The sequence below is a fragment of the Rhinolophus sinicus genome, chromosome 17 (genome assembly GCF_057876585.1).
Source record: "Rhinolophus sinicus isolate RSI-liver-muscle chromosome 17, RSI-T2T, whole genome shotgun sequence".
Taxonomy (NCBI): domain Eukaryota; kingdom Metazoa; phylum Chordata; class Mammalia; order Chiroptera; family Rhinolophidae; genus Rhinolophus; species Rhinolophus sinicus.
The window spans coordinates 50,581,842-50,594,916 of NC_142517.1; the positions used below are offsets into that span (position 1 = coordinate 50,581,842).

General features: G+C 41.3%; 1 pseudogene across 1 annotated transcript; it reads left to right on the forward strand.

Annotated features, from left to right (window-relative positions):
- Positions 1-1,627: 1,627 nt before the first annotated feature.
- On the forward strand, positions 1,628-6,906 carry LOC148754784 (fetuin-B-like; annotated as a pseudogene). Its single transcript, XR_016019578.1, has 4 exons — positions 1,628-2,086; positions 3,390-3,477; positions 5,368-5,536; positions 6,270-6,906. The product of XR_016019578.1 is annotated as a fetuin-B-like (transcript).
- The last annotated feature ends 6,169 nt before the right edge of the window (positions 6,907-13,075 follow it).

Consider the following 13,075-nt stretch of genomic DNA (forward strand, 5'->3'; position numbering starts at 1 on the left):
CGATAAGAATGGAAAGCAGATGAAGTAATGTAGAGGCAAGCTTGCAAAGGAAATCTTTTTTGTAACTGACAAGGAAATATCATGAGACGTGATGTAAATCTTGTTCAGAAATTTTACGAGGAAGTTCCTCTCTAGCCACACATGACCTTTTTGCTATGACATTGAAGAGCGCTGATTTTTGCAAAAATGAACAATATGATTGTCTTTAATTACTTTTAATGTGAGAGAGGCACACATTTTATAATCCTTGCTGTGTTTTGCCTGGGGAAACAAGATAGGGCTTTACACAGCTACACTCGCTGTGGATACATGTGTCACTGCTACTTCAATTTGTTGGATGCATTTGAGTCTCTGAGTTTTTATTTCAATTCAAATATTATTGTTACTTTTAAATAAAGAACCAATAATGTCAGGAAAAGGTCTCAATTTATCAACTGGTTGTTTCACTTTTGTCTTATGGAATGATAACTTCAGATTAACGGAGTTTTACTATAGTTACAGAAGCACCTAAATTCCTGCGAGTACAAGGGTCGACGTCGGGAGGCAGGGGCAGAGCCAGCACCTGAGAATGAGTCTCCTAACCAGAGGGCAGTATCTCCACGCCTGGTACAATAACCCCAACAACCTCTGTCAGCAGCCCTGCGTGGAAGGACAAGAGGATGGGATAGACTGTCAATAGAGAAGAATGCCATTTTATCACTGCTGCTGGGTGAAATAAAGTTTGATCTTGACATTCTCACACTTGGTTAATTCACACGAGTCTGCTTTCAGCCACACGCTTCCTGCGGCAAAGTCCAATCGATCAAAGAGTACACTGTGCCAGGGATGCTCATAGCCCAACTCTGGAGCACTCTTGCTAACCAGGGCAGGAATCCCATGGGCGGGCCTTCCCTGCCACCAGGACCCCATCACCGGCGCTAAATCTAAGGTTCAGGGTGCCGTGTTTCCACCAGCGGTCTAAGGACTCCATCTCTCTTCCTTCCCTTCTACCTCCTCCTGATTTCCAGCCCAAAGCTAAGAGTCATTTTTGTTGTTTTATTATTGTTTTTTATGATTCAGAGAAGTACCAAAAAAGAAAAAAGAAACTTCTTTGTTAAAATGATGTTTACAGGCTTCTTCTTATCAGAAAATATCTAACCTCAAAAACATTTAAAGAAAATTTAAAATGATCTTTCTGATCCGGGTAAAGGAGGAACTAGAAAACCTGTAGAATAAACTGGGATAGAGATTTTGCTCTGTTTTGGTGTGTCCCATGGATGATGGGGATGGGCAGGCTGTAGGATTTCCAAGGGCCCTGCCAGTCTGTGCTTCTGACATCCCCTTGTGGAGGTGGTGGTCTGCACCCAAGGATGAGCTGCTCCAGCACGGGCACAGCATGCATTTCCCTTCCCTTCTGAAATCTCTGGCTTATAGACTCTTCCTCTTCTGCCAAAGTGTGTGGTGGGGGAGTCAGAAGCACAGATTCCTACTCCAAAACTGGTGTCCCCCCTGACCTCCCTACGGTCCCAGCCCTGAGCTCTTTTGGCTGTACATTTTATTTCAAAGGAAAATAATTTTTTTTTGCCAAAAAAAAGTGATAGAGATTTATATTTTGCTGTAATAAAACACATTTATGGCATGTCTGTGAAAACCATTTACTGTGCTAGATAATTTCCTTTTGGTGTATGATTGAATCCTCACTCTGAGGTCCCCATGATCCCATTTCTTTTACAATGAGGAAACTGCAGCTCACAGTGTCTCGCCCAGGGTCACACAATTAATACACGACAGAGCGGGCATTCAAACTCAAGACTTTTCAACCTCCGTTGTACCATGTTCTCATGAGGCGTTATCAACGTAGTCAATACAAAAAAAAGAAAAAACATCAATATAATTTCCGATTCTGATACGATCATTCTCACAATGCAGAAACCCTTATTAAATACCTCAGTGACTGGCGCTACTCCTAGTACCGCTTTCTCTACCCCTTCCCAAGGAAGCAATCAGATCTGTGTGCCATCTCACACTAGACGTGTTAGAGACTGACTGCCATGTGCTCAGCAAGAGGGCGTGGAGGGACTGTGGGGAGAGGACACTTCACGAATCGGTAAGTGCTTGTGTCCAGGAACTCTAGGGAGAAACGAGGTCTCCTCTGTCTACAGGGTGAAGCTTGTTCAACCTTTTAAATGTCCTTCTTTATAATCTCTTGGGCATGGTGCCCATGGTGGGTATTCCAATTCTATTAGACAAAACAGAGTTTAATCAGAGAAGTTTCTGAGAGACCCATTGGAGTTATGACTCCAGAATTGAAATGTTGCTGCCAAATTGTTTCCTATTTCCTACTTCCAAGACCTTCCTGCAGGTTCCCAGTCTGTATTTAAATTGTGAGGAAACGAGCGGAGGTGTAGCCCTCTGAATGAGTATTTAATGAAGATTATAGAAGCAATAAAGGGAGAGCTTTTTTATTTTGCTTTACTTTGTTTTAATGAACATCAACATGAAGTTTGAGGCTGGGGAGAGTAAGGCTTACAGTATGGGAACTCTCAGAGGTGCCCTGGAAGGGTTTCCTGGAATCATAGAACACGAAGGGCCTCAGTATTGATCCTTTTAAAGATGATCTTTGAAGAGACTTGAAAATAATATAGTCAGTTTTCATTGGATTCTCAACTATCTTGTGATTTCTATTAATTCTTGTGAAACTTTATGAGTACAGGATTGTGTTAAGAAGTAAACTCTTTTATCGAGCTATCTTTCCTAATCATTTAACCAAATTTGTCCAACTGTTCCTATTTGGTTTTAAAGAACAGATAGTCTGTTTACCCTGTTGTGAATTATAGTTGTTGAAGTGACACTAGCTGCTATAACACATACCCTAATAAGTGTATACTGGTTCCAACATGATGGAAGTTTATTTCTCACCCATGTAAAGTTCAAAATGGAAATTACTGATCAAGAGGGGGTTTCCTCCAGAAGCGACTTGGAGACCCGGTTCCTTCCACAACGTGCCTCTATACTCTGCCACCGTCAACTCGTGGCTTCTATGATTGCCATCCCCATCTGCATCAAGCTATAGAAAGACAGAATGTGGAGGATAGATTGTACATGGGAGATCTTCATGAGCCAGAACTGAAAGTGCTTACAATCACTTCTGCTCACCTTCATGTGGTTAGAGCGCAGTTACACACAGTCGCACCTGATTGGGAAGGAGGCTGGGAAATGGAGTCTACCTGTGTTCCAGGAGAAGGTTGAACTCTTTGATGACCTGCTGGCAGTTTCTCACACTGAAAGCCACTGAAATTGTCCTTAAATTTTTTCATTATTTAAAAATAAATGTCCTAGTTTAATTTGGAGGTATTTTAAAAAGTCAGAGGTTGTTCCACCATGTAATAAAATGTGTTTGTTGGTTTCAGGTTTATGGTCAATGCAAAGCAATAATTTACGTTAATAGGCCAAGGAGAATTCTCTATTCACCTGCGTATAATTGTACTCTTCGTCCAGGTAAGAGAGGACTCTGATTTTGTTCGTTTGACTAAAAGATGGAAAAGAGCATTAATCAGGGTGATGCCCAGAGTGTATAGAGTTCTCCCATCCTTACTTCCGATTCATACCAAGAACAGGTTCTTAATATATCCAATACTTTCCTGCCCTGTGAAATTCAACTTGCACTGTTCTTCAGCCCACAATTAATCTTCCTAAATCACCTGTAATACTGTATTATTGAGTACTGCATTAAATCCTAAATTTTCAGTCTGACATAAATGGTATCATCTCTCTACTGGTCCCCAGGCTCCCTTTCTAACTGTCTCTGCCATTACCTCCCTGACTACACCAATTCTGCACTTCGTTTAACTGGATGACTCACTATTTTCTGAACACACATTGCACTTTCCAATCTCTGCATCTTCCTTGTGCCTTTCTCTCCCCTGAGGATGGCCTCCCCTGACACCCTCTGCCCTTAGAACTCATATATCCATTCTTTAAGGATCACCACCAATGCTGCTTCTCCCTCAATGTTTTCTATTCAGGAAAGGAACAAGTGGTCCGGTTTTTATTCCTATAGAACCGTGATCTAACCACTCATGCAGCCCAGACCATGCACGGTCTTGATGTGAAGTCTTGTATCTTATTTCATATAGAATATTTCATCCCTTCTTCCTTCCTTCTACAACCCTCCCCCGGTTCCTATCAAGTGTAAGGAGTCCGTAATACTGTTGACGAGATTCAGTAAATGGACTAAAAATGAGGCTGAAACTAGTGACAATTCAAATGAATGCACGTGCATTCATTGTGGGTTCTTTGGAAAGCAAGCATCCAAGGCTACTTGCCAAACCACTATGTGCATGTGACTCCCCTGGTGGGTCTTGTTCAAGTGCAGATTCTGCTTCCATAGGTCTGGGACAGGGCCTGTGAGTCTGCATTTATAACTAGCTCCAGGTCATAACAATACTGCTGGTTTCTTTGAGGGACATGACAGCAGAGCAAATATTTTATTAGATACGGTTTGAGCGTCCTGGTTTTAAAAGTTATTTAAATAAATTAGAGAACAACAACTAATAAAACAAGTCAGGACTCAAATGAAAGCCATAGGTATTGGAGTTTTGGGAGGTCAGGAAGCGGTACCTGGGGATGGAGCCCGGAGTGACAAGCTGTGGATGTAACTCCACCATAATACATTCCAAAACACCCGAATAAACACACGACTGATCAAAACAACGTGTTTGCTCTGCAACAACAACTTGCTGACAAGTCCTCTAGCCTGAATTTCACAGTAGTTTTGTGACTCCCAGTCCGAAATTCTGGCTGTACCTTTAGAGTGATTATTCTATCCAGTTACACAGTGATTTAACCAATGTTTGTCTTCTGGCTCACCTGTCTTACCAGAGAGACTGTGTTTCCACCTCCCATATGTCATTCACCCATTCATTCATTAAACCATCATTTACTAAACACTCACCGTGTATTACACATTATCTCAGGTGTTGGGAAATAAAAGGTAAGACATGACAATAATAAAATCCCAACCTTTCAAGACATTCAGCTGCTTTACAGAGGCATTGATGATGGAAGATATTGATCTACTAATTGGGAAAAACGTTTTTATGTCAATACATGTTATGTGTTTTTCAAGAAAATTCCTAGGGTAAATAAATTTGGGTCAGATGAAAAACATCTTGCTTTGATTTTTCATAAATTATGAAAGTAATATATGTTTATTGAAGAAAACTCACTGCTGACAGCTAAGTTTCGTTCCTGTAATGCCTTTTCCACTCCATCCTTGCAGACTATTATCTTCTTTTTCAGTCTCTGCTTCTGTTGTGGTCATATGATTTATAGGATTCAAAATAATTGGGAAGTTTTATTTGAAACTGCTCTCTTTGACACCAACAGTTTCTCGAAGAAAGATTCACAGAATGTGCCCCGACTGCCCCAGCCCAGCCCCATTGACTTGTCAGATCCAAGTGTTCTGGAAGCTGCCACTGAGTCTCTTGCAAAATACAACAAGGAGAGCCCCTTGAAGCTGTATTCTCTCGTCAAAGTCACCAAGGCTTCTAGCCAGGTAAGGCTGAAATGCCCACTTCCACCCACAGTGTGTCTGAGGACTTGCTCTCGATTCCTAAACTGAGAGGAGAGTATTAAGGCACTTCTTTTGATTAGAACCCAAGAGACTTTCTTCACCCCCTACTTCAGTAGACGGATGCATATTCAATTACGTTTCGATTTCTGAGTGGTTCTATGAGATTTCCACAAGACGTGTGGCATTTATTTTTACCTCATTGCCCTTAAGGTAATAATAGAAATGGACTCATAGTCTCCTTGGGTTATTCTACCGAGGTTCACTATTTACTGCTACTTTCTCATATCTGATTGACCATGGACCACTTAGCAAGTCGATTTCTGCTCCATGTTAAGGCCTGGAGTGGATGTTGCGCTTTATGGGTTAGAGGAAATGGAGGCTCATTTGTATTTAAATTATGTTGATATCCGTCATATAAAGAAAAACTAATCTAAAAACAAATCTACAGGAGGAAAAATAAGCTCACGCAAAGGAAATTTTTAGAGCCCATTCAAATTGTTAAGGGAAAAAGGTATGCTGATTGTGTTTTCTAAATAGCAAAATCATAATACATGGTTTGATCATGGCGGGACTTACAGGAAGGGACAGTAGGAAACCTGTATTAACACTCTCTCTGGGTATGGATGGTTCCTGTAAATATAATGCTGCCAAACCCCAGTCATTTCTCCACATGGAGAAGTCTGATTTTTGTTTCTGAACTCTTGTCTCATACCAGTGGGTGTTTGGCCCTTCTTATTTTGTGGAATATCTAATCAGAGAGTTACCATGTACCAAATCCCCAGAGACTGTTTGCATACTTCAGCTCCCTGACTCGCCCGTGAGCATCCCTGAATGTCTTCATAATTTAAGATTTGTGTTTCCAAATCATCTATATGTATTGTTGAGGACAAACTACATATGAGGTGTAATGCACGAGACACTTTTCTGCCCACAGCAGAAAAACACAGCCTTCGCTCACTCACCTTCCGAAGTTGCACCAAAAAAATCTGTCGAACACCTCCCTGACTTGGAGGATGAGCAGCTCGAAGATTCCAAGGGAAAAGACCCTGTTGAGGCCTTCCCTGTGCAGCTGATCTAACCACAAATACCTAGGGAGAAACCCTGGATGTCTCCTTTCTCGTCCTGGGGCCTATGAAGGAGACGCTGGTTGTCTTGCATTTCCCCAAGGAAGAACAACGCTCTGCCGAGTACCCCGGACCAGCCAAGATGGCCGACCCTCTTGTTCTCCCACCATGAGAACCACATAGAGTATTCCATGGGGATATGGTGCCCTGAAGAAGTGGTGGGGGTGGGAGACAGACAGAGAGTTTGAATGTAGAGAGTGGCTAATAAAGTGTGTCTTTTTGACTCTTGTTGGTCTCATCATATTGTCTGGGAGTGGAAATGGGACCAAACCCTCCACTTGTACACTGGGTTGCATGCTTCCTAAGTTATCCAAGGTCTCATTCATGTCTAGATGCCTCTGATGTCTTCCAACTCTCCTTTGTAACGGTTACTGACTTTGAGCTAAGCATCTCTGATGTAGGGCCTGCCATCTTTAGGCATGACCTCCTCTTTCTGGGCAAGAGTACATTGTGATTCTTTTGATCAAAAGGAGATGAAAATTGAAGGATACCACGAGACAGGGATTCATCACAGAGTTTCACTCTCCCTTTATTCCATAATTATTTCAGCACCAAGTATTGGTCAGATGTTGTCTGCACAGCCTTGAACCGAAGGTGGATTTTTTTCTTACCTGTCTGAATAGTCTCTGGGCCCAGAACTTGATAAATTCACGTGACAAATTTGACAAATTTACTTAGCAATGGTGGTAGATGGAAGAGACCATTGCCTGTGGACTATGTTTGATCCTGGGAAGAATCAGCCATTGTTCCAAGTTGGGGAGCCTTCTGGTTTCTTTAATAGTTTTGCTCAGAGAACAAATGAAGAGCCCAGGTGACATTCATTCTCAATTTTTCACTTCAAAAACAAATATACATGTATATAACATATATGTAATATATAGGTGATATGTATATTATGGACATACATATACACACACAACTATTTGTTTTATATATATATATGTGTGTGTATGTGTATATATATGACAGGTGTTATGGGCTGAATAATGACCCCCAAAATTCATATACTGAAGTCTTAACCCCCAGGACCTCAGAAGGTGACTCTGTTTGGATGGGATATTTAAAGAGGTGAGTAAGTAAAATGAAGTCATTAGGGTGGGCCCTTATCGGACGTGACTAGTGTCCTTATAAGAAGAGATGATTAGGACACAGATAAGCACAGAGGGAAGATCATACGAGAACGCAGAGAAATGGTGGCCTTGTACAAGCCAAGGAGAGAGCCCTCGGAAGAAACTAACCCGGCAACACCTTGATTTCAAACTTGTGTCCTCCAGCATTGTGAGAAAATTAATTTCTGTTGTTTAAGTGACCCAGTTCATGATACTTTGTTATGGCAGCCCTAGCAAATGAACAAAACAGGGAATTTGCAAATATAACTCTTGTCCTGCGTTCTGGCAGCTGTTTCTGAAAAGAGGCACAGAGGTCTTAGCATAATTTATTTAAAAGTAGTAGACAATATTCACCCTATATTACTCTTATCTGCTTCCTGTAAGAAAGAAAAATAATTAAGTGCGGTGTCATGTAGAGTCTTAAACTCTGTTTCAATTAGTGTCTGGCAAGAGACACAGGCCATAGGCAATGATCTCTTCCATCTACCTCCATTGCTAAGTACATGTATCAAATTTATCAAGTGAATTTATCAAGTTCTGGACTTGGAGAATATTCAGATAGGTAAGAAAAAAAATCCACCTTCAGGTTGAAGGCTGTGCAGGCAATATCTGACCAACACTGTTTCAGATAGTTCAACTGAAAAGACTTTAGTGAAAGAAATGAAGACTTGTGGGCCAACTTAAGGGAACAATGGAGGCTGAAGCACCTGGAGAACAGCAAGAAGCCTTTGCCACTCTGGACCTGAGGAGACTGCAGGAGGAGGAGCCTTACCCAAATCCAGGGGGAGCTGAAGCTGCTGGTGGAGGGGCCACCTGGCAGGAGCTGCCCTGGTGGAGGGATGCAGCCACTGCCAGAACCTAGTGCTGAAGCAGAAAGGGGCAGGGAATGAACCCCCTGACCTCTCTCTCCCTCCTTCCCTCCCTCCCTCAGTCCTTCCAGTCTCCTCCTCCCATTGGCTCTTTGAACCCAATAGTAAGCTAGCTAGCAGGGGAGCCTGGATTACTCAATCCACAGGAGTCAGCCTTCTGAGGCAAAGCCAGGCAGAGAAAGGCAAAGAATGGACCTGGAGCAAACAGAGGAAAATCACTGCTAGCCCTAGGTAGGGTATTTCCTAAAGGTGTTTCATAACACCCTCCCATACTGAGTAAAGCATGTGGAAGGGACCTAGACTGTGGGTCCTTCTTGTTGTGTTTCTTGTTGGATAGACAAGGTAACCATCAACAGAGATAGAGCATGTAGGAGGAAAAGAAGTTTTGAGCAGTTACTGAGTTGATTTCATTAAATTCAAAGGAAGCATTGTCATTCTCACCTATTCTTTTTCAACATCTGTCAGTGCTGACTCACTCTTTCTTCAAACTTTCTCAAGTAGACATTGTCCCATATCCTCCAAGTTCTTCTCCTACCCTTCTAATGATTTCTCCTAAGGCATTCGGGTTCCTCATTGACTCATCGCTTAGATGCTGTTTCTCTAGTTTCTGATTCTTGATCTTCTTTTTTTATTCTGCAACTTCCACGTAATCAAGCTAATCCAATAGTCTTGCCAATAGTCTCAAAATGCTGCAATCATTAATCATTTGATGCCCTTGTATTCAATAATCAATGCCTTGCAAATTGCTAACATTAATCTTCTATGCTGAATTTCAAGAGTCGGGCATTTCAAGTTACATGGTATTAAGAGTTCTCTTTGATGAATCTTTAAAAGTAGCTTCTCCAACAATAAGAAAATGAACAACCCTATTAAAAAATGGGCAAAATATTTGAAAAGGCACCTCACAACAAAATAAATAAAATGGAAAATAAGCATATCAAAAGATAATCCACACTATATGTTATTAGGCAATTGAAAATTAAAACAATATTGAGATACCACTACACACCTATCAGAATGGCCAAAATCCAGAATACCATCAACACAAAATTCTGCAAGACTGTGGAGGAACAAAAACTCTTATTCATTGCTATTGGAAATGCAAAATGATACAGATACTTTGGAAGAGAGTTTGGCAGTTTCTTACAAAAATAACATACACTTACCCTAATATCCAGCAATTGTGTTCCTTGGTATTTGCCCAAATGAGCTGAAAACTTATCCCCACATAAAAATCTGCACATGGATGGTTATAGCAGCTCTGCTTATAGTTGCCCAAACTTGGAAGCGACCAAGATGTCTTTCAGTAGTTGAGTGGATGAACTGTGGTACATACAATAGAATACTATTTATTGCTAAAAGGAAATGAGTTATCAAGCCATGAAAAGACATGAAGGAACCTTAGATGGATACCACTAAGTGAAAGAAACCAATCTGAAAAGGCTACATATCTATGATTCCAATTCTATGACATTCTAGAAAAGGCAAAACTGTAGAAAGAATAAAAAGATTCAGTGGGTGCCAAGGATTGAGGCGAGTGATGAATAGGCAGAGCACAGTGTTTTAGGGCAGTGAAACTACGCTGTATGGTACCCTAATGGAGGGTACAGGTCATTATACATTTGTCCAAATCCACAGCATACATGACACCAAGAGTAAACCCCAATATGAACATGGTCTTTTGGTGATAATGATGTGTCAATGTAGATTCATCGATTATAACAAGGGTACCACTCTGCTGCGAATATTGATAGCGGAGGAGGCTGTAAGTGTGGGGAAAGTGAGCAGGAACTATATGGGAATCTTCTTTATTTAAAAATTCAGGGCAGCCGGTTGGCTCAATTGGTTAGAGCACAGTGCTCATAACACCAATGTCACTGGTTTGATTCCCACATGGGCCAGTGAGCTGCGCCCTCCACAACTAGATTGAAAACAATGTCCTGACTTGGAGTTGAGCTGCGCCCTCCACAACTAGATTGAAAAACAACAACAGCTTGACTTGGAGCTGATGGATCCTGGAAAAACACACTGTTCCCCATTATTCCCCAGTAAAAATTTTTTAAAATTAAAAAGTTCCTTCAATTACAAAAAACTGAATGTCATAAAATTCTGTGAACTGATCCAGTCATCCTCCCCCCACAAAACAAATTAGAAATTTACAAGGATGTTCATTGTAGCATTATTTGTAAGAACAAATAATTGGAAACAACATGTGTCTCTGAAAATTAGGGGAATATTGATATATTATAAACATATGTAATACACAATATCATGAGATCTTTGAAAATAATCTTTCTGTAGAATATTTAATGATTTGGGGAAGTTATTATAGGGAAAATACAATATTTAATCTATGTAACAAGAATTTGTTAAAATTCCTTCCCTTGGGAAAGGGTTTGGAAGATGAGGGATAAGGGAGAGAGAGATATTTAATTTTTATTTTAAATGTTTTATAATATTCTTTTTTTTTTTACTTTGTGCAGGAATTATGTTTATGATAAAAATGTATAAAAGATCTCAAATAAAAAAATAAAATTCCATTATAAAAAACAAAAACAACGTTTGTAAAGCCTATATGGCTTCTACTAATACTCCCCAAAAATAGAGGTTGTAAGTAAGTACTCAAACATAGTGGACGGAAAAAATATCTGTATGCACAGCAGAATAATCCCAATAATGTAAAAACACATATATTATAGATATCCAAGTGGAAAAAAGTCCATGAAGAAATATATAGTAGTTAATGATTTTTCTCAGGTAGTGGAATTAGAGGTGAGTTTTCCTTTACCGTTTGTATTTCCACTTTTTTGCAAAAAGCATATATTTTATTTGGAGGGAGAAAAAAAGCTTTAAAGAATAAAAATTCTCTTAACTGACTTTCTCTGATACTATGGCCAGGCCACCCAGAAAGAACCAAAATGCCGGAATGAGTACGTGGATCTACCCTGATTGCTGCAATAACCATCTTGTGAGAAGTCACCACTCCCCGCTCCGTTGCACATCTGAGGCCACTCTCTGGCTCAGGACCGGCAGGAAGCATTCCCAAAGCCAGTAAGAGGAGTCACCAAAGCTGAATGTCACTTCCTAGATCATCAGACAGCTCCCCAGGACAGACTGTCTCTCCTACTCACCATTATTACTGACTGTGGCCATCCTAGCAACTTCAGTCTCCTCCCTGAGATGTCTTATCTGAAATTCCCATAGTGTTGGAATGGCATCACTAGCATTGTGTCTATATTTAAGATTCAACAAAGCAAAGGAAAGGGAAGGCATGGCTCTCGTGATTACCCCTAAATCTCAGCTACTAAATCTACAGTACTATAGTGCTCGCTTAGGCAGCACATACACTAAAATCTACAGTACTATCAGAGAAGCTTATTTTCATCCTCGGAGTCTTTTCCCATTCCCATCCCTTTCCCTCCACACCCATTTCGCTTGTCCAGGGCCCTCCATATTGGATATGGCCAATATAGCGATAATAGAAAGACTTAATTAAGGAGCTCAACTCATGGAAATTAAAACAGGTTTTGTTTTAATCCATAGCTTTTCCCCTGCCCACCTGCGTTAGAGCCCCTTAGTAATACCATGGCCAGATTCCATACTACTTCTGTCATTCTAAGTTACACTGAAGTGGTCCTATTTGGGTGTTTAAAAGCTAGTGTTGTTAATGTTAAAAGTTCAAATCTAGACGTAATTCAAAATGTGTTTCTTCCATTTTTTGCGCTCACTAAACCAGTCTGTAATTCTGGGAAGTGCGTTCTGCTTTTCATGTACTGTGGGGACAGAGCCCCAGAGAGCAGTTCCCAGGCTCTCAGCCTCACGTGGAAAGGTGCTGGTTGGGGTAGTAGATGGCCATCAGCTGTGGCTAGTTGGCCGTCAGCTGTAACCCTTGAGCCATTGGCCACTAATATAACTGCCGCAGCTGCGTCAGGGACTGGAGTCCGGAGAGTCGGTCTGTTGGCAGCAAAGCGGACAACAGGTCACACATCGTATGAACCCAGCCTCCAGTGAGACTATAGTGGTATGATTTCCCTACGTATGACTCCGTGGGTGTTCTTCTTGGCCTAGTCACATCCTGCATTCTTATGAGGAGAGCGGGAGCAGAGACCCCGCCTGACACCCTGCCTGACGTGTACCCTCTCCATCCCGTCTCTTCTAACTCTTTCCCTCCCTTCAGCTTCTGTCTAGAACCCCAGTAGTTCTCAGCCTTGACTGCACATTGGAATCATCTGGGAGTTTTAAAACTACCGGTACCTGGGTCCACCCCCAGAGAGCCTGGTTTCATTGCTCTGGAGGGAAGGCCTGGGTATAAGGATTTTTCAGAGCCCCTCAGGTGATTCTGTTATGAAGTCAAGGCTGAGAACAATTACTGGCCATGCTTGCAGACACTCACCACAGAGAAGAGAGCCGGGAGGGGGA